Source organism: Heterodontus francisci, chromosome 1 (assembly GCF_036365525.1).
Source record: "Heterodontus francisci isolate sHetFra1 chromosome 1, sHetFra1.hap1, whole genome shotgun sequence".
In the NCBI taxonomy this organism is placed as follows: Eukaryota; Metazoa; Chordata; class Chondrichthyes; order Heterodontiformes; family Heterodontidae; genus Heterodontus; species Heterodontus francisci.
Genome location: NC_090371.1, coordinates 45,555,224 through 45,566,310, shown reverse-complemented (window position 1 = coordinate 45,566,310; position 11,087 = coordinate 45,555,224).

Genomic DNA, 11,087 nt, shown 5'->3' with positions numbered 1-11,087 from the left:
TCAGAATTTTTCTTTTTCTTGGTGGGTTGCACAAGCCCCTCTTCTTTATGTGGCATCTGATGAAATGAGAAGGTTGGATGGCAGGACCTAACAACCATCTCCCAGTGTCCAGTTTTTGAACACTGAAAATATGACTGTGCAGATGTGAGCAGTTACAATTAATGCCATAGAGATTGCCCTCCCCACCTCCTTGGAAAACTGGGAGCGGCTGAGCTCATCCCCAAGTAAATTTCCCACATTATCCTAAATTCACTGCGACATTGGTGGGGCCAGGCCTACACCTGAAGAATGAACACTCGGGTGAGGTACTAAAGGGCTGTTTGACACTGTGGAACCATTCTTTGATTTTAAAAATACTTACTTCTAAAGAATGGAACGCTGATGACATCCTCAAGGAAAATGAGCTGGAGCCATTACTGAGCCTGATCTAGCTTCTGCATTATCTTAGGTGGCTTAAATGATGCAATCGCTGGAGTACCCAGATCTTCCCAGGACTGAATTAGAAATAGTAGGGGATTTTAACAACCCCAGTATTAACAGGGATAGTTTTACTGTGAAAGGAATTGAGGGAGCAGAATTTTTAAGGTGCATTCAGGAGAACCTTTTTGGTCAGTATGTAGAAAGTCCAACAAGAGAGGGCATAGTTTTAGACTTAGTTTTAGGAAATGAAGGTGGGCAGTGGAAGGAGTGGCAGTGGGAGAGCATTTTGGTGGTAGTGATCGTAATTCAGTTAGTTTTAACATAATTATGGAAAAGGACAAGGATAGAACAGGAATTAGAGTTCTCAACTGGGGCAAGGCCAATTTTACTAAGCTGAGGAGTGATTTAGGGAAAGTGGACTGGAAACAGCTACTTGAAGGTAAATCAGTGTCAGAGCAGTGGGAGGCATTCAAAGGGGAGATTCAAGGGGTTCAGAGTAAATATGTTTCCACAAAGAAAAAGGGTGGGACGGCCAAAATCTATAGCCCCATGGATGTCAAGAAGTTTACAGGGTAAGATAAGGCAGAAAAGGAAAGCTTATGCTCGACAGAGAACTCAACACTACAGAAAGTCGAAAGGAGTACAGAAAGGGGTGAAAACAAAAAGAAAATTAGAAAAGCTAAGAGAGGGCATGAAAGAATATTGGCAAGCAAAATGAAGGTGAACCCAAAGATGTTTCATCAATACATTAAGAGCAAGAGGATAACTAAGGAAAGAGTAGGGCCCATAAAAGACCAAAAAGGTAATCTAAGTGCAGGGATAGAAGATGTTGGTATTGTTCTTAATGAATACTTTGCGTCTGTCTTCACAAAAGAGGGGATGATGCTGATATTGTAGTTAAGGAATAGGGGTGTGAATTATTGGATGTGATCAACAGAGGGAGAGAGGACGTATTAATGGGATTAGCATCCTTGAAAGTTAATAAATCACCGGGGCCGGATGAAATGTATCCCAGGCTGTTAGAAGAAGCAAGACAGGAAACAGTGGAGGGTCTGACCATCATTTTCCAGTCCTCACTGGATACAGGTGTGGTGCCGAAGGGCTGGAGGACTGCTAATGTTGCACCTCTGTTTAAAAGGGGAGTGAGGGACGGCCCGAATAATTACAGGCCAGCCAGTCTAACCTCAGTAGTGGGCAAATTATTGGAATCTATTCTGAGAGAAAGGATAAACTGTCACTAAGAAAGGCACAGATTAATCAAGGACAGTCGGCATGGATTTAAGGGAAAATCTTGTCCGACCAACTTGATCGAATTTTTTGAAGTAACTAGGAAGATAGATGAGGGTAGTGCAGTTGATGTGGTCTACATGGATTTTAGCAAGGCTTTCGACAAGGTCCCACATGGCAAACTGTTTAAAAAAATGAAATTCCACAGGATCCAGGGAAATGCAGCAAGGTGGATACAAAATTGGCTCAGTGGCAGGAAACAAAGGGCAATTGTTGATGGGTGTTTTTGCGACTGGAGGGTTGCTTCCAGTGGCATTCCGTAAGGCTCAGTACTGGGTCCCCTGTTTTTTGTGGTAAATATGTAAATGTAGGGGGCATGATCAAGAAGTTTATAGATGACACAAAGATTGGCCGTGTGGTAGATAGCGAGGAGGATAGCTGTAGGCTGCAGGAATATATCGATGGTCTGATTGGATGGGCAGAAAAGTGGCATATGGAATTCAACCCAGAGAAGTGTGAGGTGATGCATCTGGTGAGGTCAAACAAGGCAAAGGAATACAAGATTAATGGGAAAATACTGAGACATGTAGAGGAAGTGAGGGACCTTGGAGTGAACATCCACAGATCCCTGAAGGTAGCAGGACAGGTTGATAAGGTGGTTAAGAAGGCACATAGAATCTTTTCCTTTATTAGCCAAGGTACAGAATACAAGAGCAGGGAGGTTATGCTGGAACTGCATAACTCATTGGTTAGACCACAACTTGAGTACTGTGTGCAGTTCTGGTGACCTGATTACAGAAAGGATGTAATTGCACTAAAGAGGGTACAGAGGAGATTTACGAGGATGTTGCCGGGACTGGAAAAATGTGGCGATGAGGAAAGATTGGATAGGCTGGGGTTTTTCTCCTTGGAACAGAGAAGGCTGAGGGGAGATTGGATTGAAATGTACAAAACTGTGAGGAGCCTGGATAGAGTGGAGGTGAAGGGCCTATTTACCTTAAGGAGAGAGGTCAGTGACTAAGGGGCATAGATTTAAAGTGATTGGTAGAAGGAATAGAGGGGAGATGAGGAAACATTTTTTCACCCAGAGGGTGATGGGGGTCTGGAACTCACTGCCTGAAAGGGTAGTTGAGGCAGAAACCCTCAACTCATTCAAAAGTCTGGATATGCACTTCAAGTGCCGTAATCTGCAGGGCCACGGACCAAATGCTGGAAGGTGGAATTAGAATGGATGGAATGTTTTTCGGCTGACATAGACACGATGGGCCAAATGGCCTCTATCTGTGCCATAAACTTTCTATGATTCTATGAATTGCAATCTTTCACCTTGTCAACTTGCAATATTTATATTGCATGCTCAAAACATGTGTATGATCCATCCTTGCGCCAGTACATCTTTTACATTAAGGTTAGGTTTGAGGGAACATTAGCGCCAGAGCCATGAGTTATGGCTTCAGAGTAATATTAAATTAAAAGCACGTACAACTTCCCCCAATAGCTCGGTAACAAACGACTGTGCACTGGGGCTATGACAGATGACGTTTGATCTCAAACAGGGTGGCATTGGTGTGCACTACAATTGGCCTCATTGGCAAGAGAAGGGAAAATAAGTCCGTTTCTGCTTCTCCTGATCACCGTCCAGTAATTCCTGTTGAAAAATTAGATGTCTATGGGTATCCAGTGGGAACAGGCTCTAATGGTTGAATAGTCATTGTTTGGTTCCATACATTAAGAATGACCAATTGCGTGGGGCTCTGGAATACGATCAGCACCAATATGAGTCCATACCTTCGAGAGCAGGGAAAAATAAATCATATATATGTAATATATATATTTTTATGGATATAAACATATCTATACCACAGATGCAGAGAACTGCAGGTTAATTGCATCATCTGCCAGTTTATTTCCTTCCATAAACATTCTGCCTTGTTGGGATTTGATGAGGCCAAAAAGGCTGCAATGTTGCCAAAGTAATTGGCACACACATCCAGGGTATCACATGCTGTCATCATGCCGTGGTAGAGTTAATGAACTATAAAGCTTACAAGATTCTGGTAGGAGTTGTCTGCAGACTTTCTGATAGCAGTGATGTAGTGGAGGAGATTATAAATAGAGATCAGGGAAGCATGTGGCAAAAATCATGCATGCACATTGATACGAAATTATTTTCGTTCTGGGAGAAGAGCAGCGAATTTCTAGAATGTATTCAGGACTGTTTTCTAGATATAATAGAGCTGACAAGGGAATAGGCCATGTTAGATTTAGTCATGAGTAACAAACCAGAAATCGTTAACAATTTGACAATGAGAACACTTTGCAAACAGTGAGCATATGATTGAATTTGGTTCCGAAGAATGGTCACTGACCCGAAACGTTAACTCTGCTTCTCTTTTCACAGATGCTGCCAGACCTGCTGAGTGGTTCCAGCATTTCTTGTTTTTATTTCAGATTTCCAGCATCCGCAGTATTTTGCTTTTATTATATGATTGAATTTGATATTAGGTTTGAGATGGTGTCTAAAATCAAGATTGTAGATTTAAGTAAGGCAAACTAACAGTATAAGAAATAATTTACTATAGTCAACTGTGTTGAATCATTCATGCGTAAAGTTCACAATAGTGGGAAGTACATATCCCTAAAGGTCAAAGAGATCACTCATATAGTTAAGTAACTACGAGGTTATTGACAGCATCAATTTAAAACAAAAGGATTACACAAATGCAAGCAAACATGGAAATCTAGCAGACTGGAAGAGCTGTTAAAAGCAAAAAGATATACAAAGAAAGTGTCAAGATGCAAAAAGGGAATACGAAAAAATTATGCAAGAGATATCAAAGCTAACAGCGGCGGCTGGAAACACTGTGGAGCATCCGCGAGGCTGAGATCATCTTGGATAGCACGTACAGGGAGATAAAGATTGCCCAGGCAGAAAGGGAATGGGTGACCACCGGGCAGAGTAGAAGAGCTAGGCAGGTAGTGCAGGAATCGCCTGCGTCCATCTCCCTATCTAACAGATTTTCCACTTTGGATACTGTTGGGGGAGACAGCTTCTCTGGGGAATGCAGCAGGAGCCAAGTCTGTGGCACCAGGGTGGCTCAGCTGCACAGGAGGGGTAGAAAAGGAGTGGGAGAGCTATAGTGATAGGGGATTCCATTGTAAGCGGTACAGATAGGCGATTCTCTGGCCGCAAACATGATTCCAGGATGGTATGTTGCCTCCCTGCTGCTAGAGTCAAAGATGTCACAGAGCTGCTGCAGGACATTTTGAAGGGGGAGGGCGGCGTGGTGAACAGTCTGAGATCATGGTACACATTGGTACCAACGACATAGGTAGAAAGAGGGATGAGGTCCTGCAACAAGAATTTGGGGAGCTAGGTACCAGATTAAAAAGCAGGACCTCAAAGGTTGTAATCTCTGGATTACTCCCGGTGCCACGTGCTAGTGAGTATAGGAATAGGAGGATAGTGCAGATGAATGTGTGGCTGAAGAGATGGTGCAGAAGGGAGGGCTTTAGTTTCCTGGATCACTGGGTCTGTTTCTGGCAAAGGTGTGACCTGTTCAAGTTGGACAGGTTGCACCTGAACCGGAACAGGACCAACATCCTTGCTGGAAGGTTTGCTAGTGCTGTTGGGGGCGGGTTAAACAAATTTGGCAGGGAGATGGGATACAGAGTGGAGGTACAGTAGGGGGTGATGCATAGTCAAATATAGAAGAAAAAAAAGTCAGTCTGGAAGGCAGAGCGAATATCGACCTGTTAAGGCACAAGCGAATAATGCAAGGCTGGATTGCATCTATTTTAACACAAGGAGTCTTTCTAGTAAGGCAGATGAATTGAGGGTGTTGATTAACACATGGGAATATCATATTATTGCTATCAGAGACACGGTTGAGGGAGGGGCAGGACTGGCAGCTCAATATTCCAGGGTATAGAATCTTCAGGCGTGACAGGGGAGAGCGTAAAAGAGGAAGTGGCGTTGCACTGTTGATCAAGGAGTCAATTACTGCAGTAAGGAGGAATGATATCTTAGAAGGTTCCTCAAATGAGGCCATATGGGTAGAACTTAAAAACAAAAAGAGGGCAATCACTTAGCTTGGAGTGTACTACAGGCCTCCAAACAGTCAGAGAGATAGAGAAGCAGATATGTAGGCAAATCTCAGAAAGGTGTAAAAATAATAGGGTAATAATAGTAGGGGATTTCAACTTCCCCAATATCAACTGGGATAGTCTTAGTGCAAAAGGCTTAAAGGGGGTGGAATTCTTAAAGTGCATACAGGAGCGCTCTTTGAGCCAGCACATAGAACGTCCTACAAGAGAAGGGGCGGTACTGGGCCTAATCCTAGGGAATGAAGCCGGACAAGTGGTAGAAGTGTCAGTGGAGGTGCATTTTGGGGATAGTGACCATAACTCAAAGATTTAAGGTAGTTATGGAAATGGACAAAGAGGGACCGAAAATAAAAGTACTGAATTGGGGGAAGGCTGATTTCAATATGATAAAACATGATTTTTGCCAAAGTGGACTGGGAGCAGCTACTTGTAGGAAAGTCTACATCAGACCAGTGGGAGTCATTCAAAAAGGAAATAGAGAGAGTTCAGGGCCAACATGTTCCTGTAAAGGTGAAGGGTAGGACCAAGAAGTCCAGGGAACCCTGGATGTCAAGGGATATAGAGGATTGGATAAGGAAAAAAAAGGCTTATGGCAGATTCAGAGTGCTGAAAACAGCAGAGGCCATACAGGAGTATAGAAAGTGCTGGGGGGGTAATTAAAAAGTAATTAGGAAAGAAGAGTGGACATGAAAAAACACTGGTGGGCAAAAAAAAGGAAAATCCCAAGACGCTTTGTAAGTATATTAAGGGCAAGAGGATAACCAAGGAAAGAGTAGGGCGCATTAGGGACCAAACTGGCAATGTGTGTAAGCTGGAGGACAGAAGTGAGGTTTTAAATGATTACTTTTCATCCGTGTTCACTATGGAGAAGGACGATGTAGGTGCAGAGATCAGGGAGGGAGATTGTGATATACTTAAACAAATTAATATTGAAAGTGAGGAAGTATTAGCTGTTTTAGCGGCCTAAAAAGTAGATAAATCTCCAGGACCAGATGAGATGTATCCCAGGTTGTTATGTGAGGCAAGGGAGGAGATAGCAGGGGATCTGACACAAATTTTCAAATTCTCTCTGGCCACAGGAGAGGTACCAGAGGACTGGAAGACAACGAATGTGGCAACATTATTCAAGAAGGGTAGCAGGGATAAACCAGGTTATTACAGGCCGGTGAGTCTCATTAGTGGTAGGGAAACTATTGGAAAAATTTCTGAGGGACAGGATTAATCTCTACTTGGAGAGGCAGGAATTAATCAAGAATAGTCAGCATGGCTGTGTCAGGGGGAGATCGTGTCCAACAAACTTGATTAAATTTTTCGAGGAGGTGACTAGATGTGTATATGAGGGTAAAGCAGTTGATGTAGTATCCATGGACTTCAGTAAGGCTTTTGATAAGGTCCCACATGGGAGATTGGTTAAGAAGGTAAGAGCCCATGGGATCCAGGGCAATTTGGCAAATTGGATCCAAAATTGGCTCAGCGGCAGGAGGCAGAGGGTGATGGTCAAGGGTTGTTTTGCGAGTGGAAGCCGGTGACCAGTGGTGTACCGCAGGGATCAGTGCTGGGACCCTTGCTGTTTATAGTGTACATTAATGATTTCGACGTGAATATAGAAGGTATGATAAGCTCGCAGATGACACGAAAATTGGTGTCATAAATAGTGAGGAGGAAAGCCTTAGATGACAGGGTGATATAGATGGGCTGGTAAGATGGGCGGAGCAGTGGCAAATGGAATTTAATCCTGTGAAGTGCAAGGTGATGCATTTTGGTAGGACTAACAAGGCAAGGGAATATACAATGGATGGTGCGATCCTAGAAAGTACAGAGGGTCAGAGAGACCTTGGTGCACTTCTCCCTAGATCACTGAAGGCAGCAGCACAGGTAGATAAGGTGGTTAAGTAGGTATAAGGGATACTTGCCTTTATTAGCCAAAGCAAAGAATATAAGAGCAGGGAGGTTATGATGGAGCTGTATAAAACACTAGTTAGGCCACAGCTGGAGTATGGTGTACAGTTCTGGTCGCCACACTATAGGAAGGATGTGATTGCACAGGAGAGGGTGCAGAGGGGATTCACCAAGATGTTGCCTGGGCTGGAGAATTTCAGCTATGAAGAGACTGGAAAGGCTAGGGTTGTTGTCCTTAGAGCAGAGAAGGCTGAGGGGGAATCTGATTGAGGTATACAAAATTATGAGGGGCATTGATAGGTTAGATAGGAAGATACTTTTTCCTTTAGCGGAGGGGTCAATAACCAGGGGGCATAGATTTAAGGTAAGGGACAGGAGGTTTAGAGGGGATTTGAGGAAAAAAAATTTTCACCGAGGGTGGTTGGAATCTGAAACACACTGCCTGAAGGGGTGGTAGAGGCAGGAACCCTCACAACATTTAAGAAGTATTTAGATGAGCACTTGAAACGCCATAGCATACAAGACTATGAGCCAAGTGCTGGAAAATAGGATTAGAATAGTAAGGTGCTTGATGGCCAGCATAGACACGATGGGCCGAAGGGCCAGTTTCTGTGCTGTATAACTCTATGACTAAATATGTTGAGAAAGTAAGTGATAAAGGGGAATAGTATCCTATTAAATACATGCAGGTGAAACGGTAACAGACAATAAGGAAATGACAGACTTGTTAAAATGAGTACTTTGTATCTGTTTTCAGTGGAGAAAGATGATATAATTCCTACATTCCAAGGGAGCTTAAAACGTCAAGTTGAGGAACGTAACTATCAACAATGATGGTCACCATTAGACTAGCTTTTTAATTCCAGATTTTATTAATTGAATTCAAATTTCATCATCTGCTGTGGTGGGATTCAAACCCATGTCCCCAGAGCACTAGCCTGCGCCACTGGATTACTAGTCCAGCAACATTACCGCTATGCCACCGCCTCCCCTAATTAAAATAGATGAGGAAATTGCAGATGTGTTAGTCATAATTTTCCAAAGGACTCGAGATTCAGGAATGTCTTGAGTGTTTGACCTTGGGGGTTGCCAAGAGAAAAAGCCCAGACAACGTTCACAAAAGATTCCAGAGAAAGTCTCAGGTCAACTGTATTTTCTGACAACCCTGGTGTACACTCAAAACAGTAACCTATTTTTTCAGATGCTGATAGACCCAACTGTGTATTTCCAGGACCTATTTCAGATTTCCAGAACTTGTTTTTTTTAAGCATCTGCCAAATTACTATTTCAGAGTTAATCAACAGCTTTTGATGAGCTGAATAAACAAAGCCACTCAGCATCTTGTTCACAGCATTGGTGCGTTTGATCTCTCAGTCGCCAGAACTTGCGTCCTTCTCTCTGTAGCTGATCCTTTGTAAGGTAGTGTCACAAACTGTACAAGGGACAATAATGGCTTGAATTCTTATGTTTTCTTCACTGCTGATGAAAGTTCATCAAAAATATCAAAGAGTTACCACTACCTCAGAAGTCTCAGTTGTGGAAAAACAGACATCATTACAAATCAGAGTTTGGGTGTCCAATTTATGTTTTACAAATTTCCAAATGGTCCACTCAGAAATTTGATCCCAAACCAGCTGCAGGGAATCTGAAACACCAGAACAGAATCAAAAAATACAGAAGGATGCCATTTAGTCCATCATGCTTGTGCCAACTTTCCAATTCATCACACTCCCCTGCTCTTTCCCCCTAGCCACCATGTACGATGAAAAATACACAATAAAATTTGTCTTCCTTTTCAAGAAAAATATTTATTTCCTCAGGTCAAAGTTCAAGCAACATATTTAAATCTATTTTTCTGCAAGTTCTTTTTTTTTAAAGAAACAAGATCCTTCAGAGAAGCTGTAAAAAATGTCAGCCCTGATTCTCACCCACAAGCCTTTAAAATCAGTCTGTGTAGGAGAAGACAGCCTACTTAAGGAAACAGAGATGTGTCGACATTTCAGACAATAAAAAGAAAAGCTCGTACTGCAGCTGAGCTGGCATGCTCTGCTCGTAAACCCCGAGGAGCTGAGTGTGTAGCCATGCAGAAAATGTTATGTTCCTTCCTATCTTATCCAATTACATAGTCTAGGACCTTGTCTGGCGCTCGTCTGAATGCGATGCTGCAGCCCGATTGGTGTACATTCAGCCACAGCCTTTACGCACCATTTGAGGTGGAAGTAATGTATCAACATATAGTGACGTTATGTCCGCGTGCTGACAGTGTAAACGAGCACGTAGAACATATACTTGCTTGCAGAAGTATCCATACATAGTGACGAGGCAATATTATTAACCTAATCCCCTCTTCCAGGTGCTGGTTTAGTTTTACGTAAGGTTTGAAAGGGATCAGTAAGTTTTACCCTGGAGATTTGGTTGTGCATATTGGCAGGCTATTTTTCTTGTTCATCCAATTTTCTCCACTCGTTAATCAAGACCATTATTCAGGCGTGACTCTTGGGAAGGAGTACCAGCTGGCCATTTGACACTGGAGGGCATCACAGCTGTATCTGATCCTGCCCTTATTTTAAACATTCACACTTTGTGTCAGGATTGCTGGGTATCCATTAGGAGAAGCAGTCCTGGCTGATTTTTCCTTCTGTAATCTAGGGGCACTAAGGCCTATTGCAGCAATCCACCCAAGTAGAGAACAGCTGACTTGGATCTCATGCATAGCCATAAATATGCATGTTCCTGCAGAACTCACTGGATAGCAATCAGGAATTGGAAACCTGAACATGTTTTTAATTTCCTAGCCCAGGAGTGTTTCAGCCAGTGTAAACCTGTAAGTTGTACTGCTCCATACGACACAATACTTTTAACCACTAAGTCATGGAGCCAATGCTGCTATTACTGTGCTTTAATTGTTTTTTTTACTATTTTTGTTCCTCCTTGGTTTAAGCCATTGGCTGAGCAATGTAATCAGTAACTAACCGGCCAAAGACGCAACTCTGCAACCAGCTGCTAGAAAACAAGTTTTACTCAGTTCCCAGGATTTAAGGGACTAACATAAGAGGAAAGATTGGCTACCCTGTGTCTTTTCTCTCTTGAAAGGGGAATACAGAGGAGATACAATAGAAGTGTTTAAAATTATTGGGTTTGGACAAATTGGATCCACGTAACCTTTTACTGCAGAATACAGAATTTAAAACAGCATCATATTACAAACTAAGGACGACAAAAGAAAATAGGAAATCCAGGAGGAACCTTTTTTTAAAAAACTAAAAATTTGTTAGATCAACGGAACTTATTGCTAGCATGGATGGTGGGAAAAGAAACCTTAAAGGGTTTCAAGACAGGACTAGACATTTTCTGGTCAAGAAATGGGATTCAGGGTTATGAGGAATGCACCAAAGAAATGTTGTGGATTTGTAGGCTAAATGAACTGAAGGTCT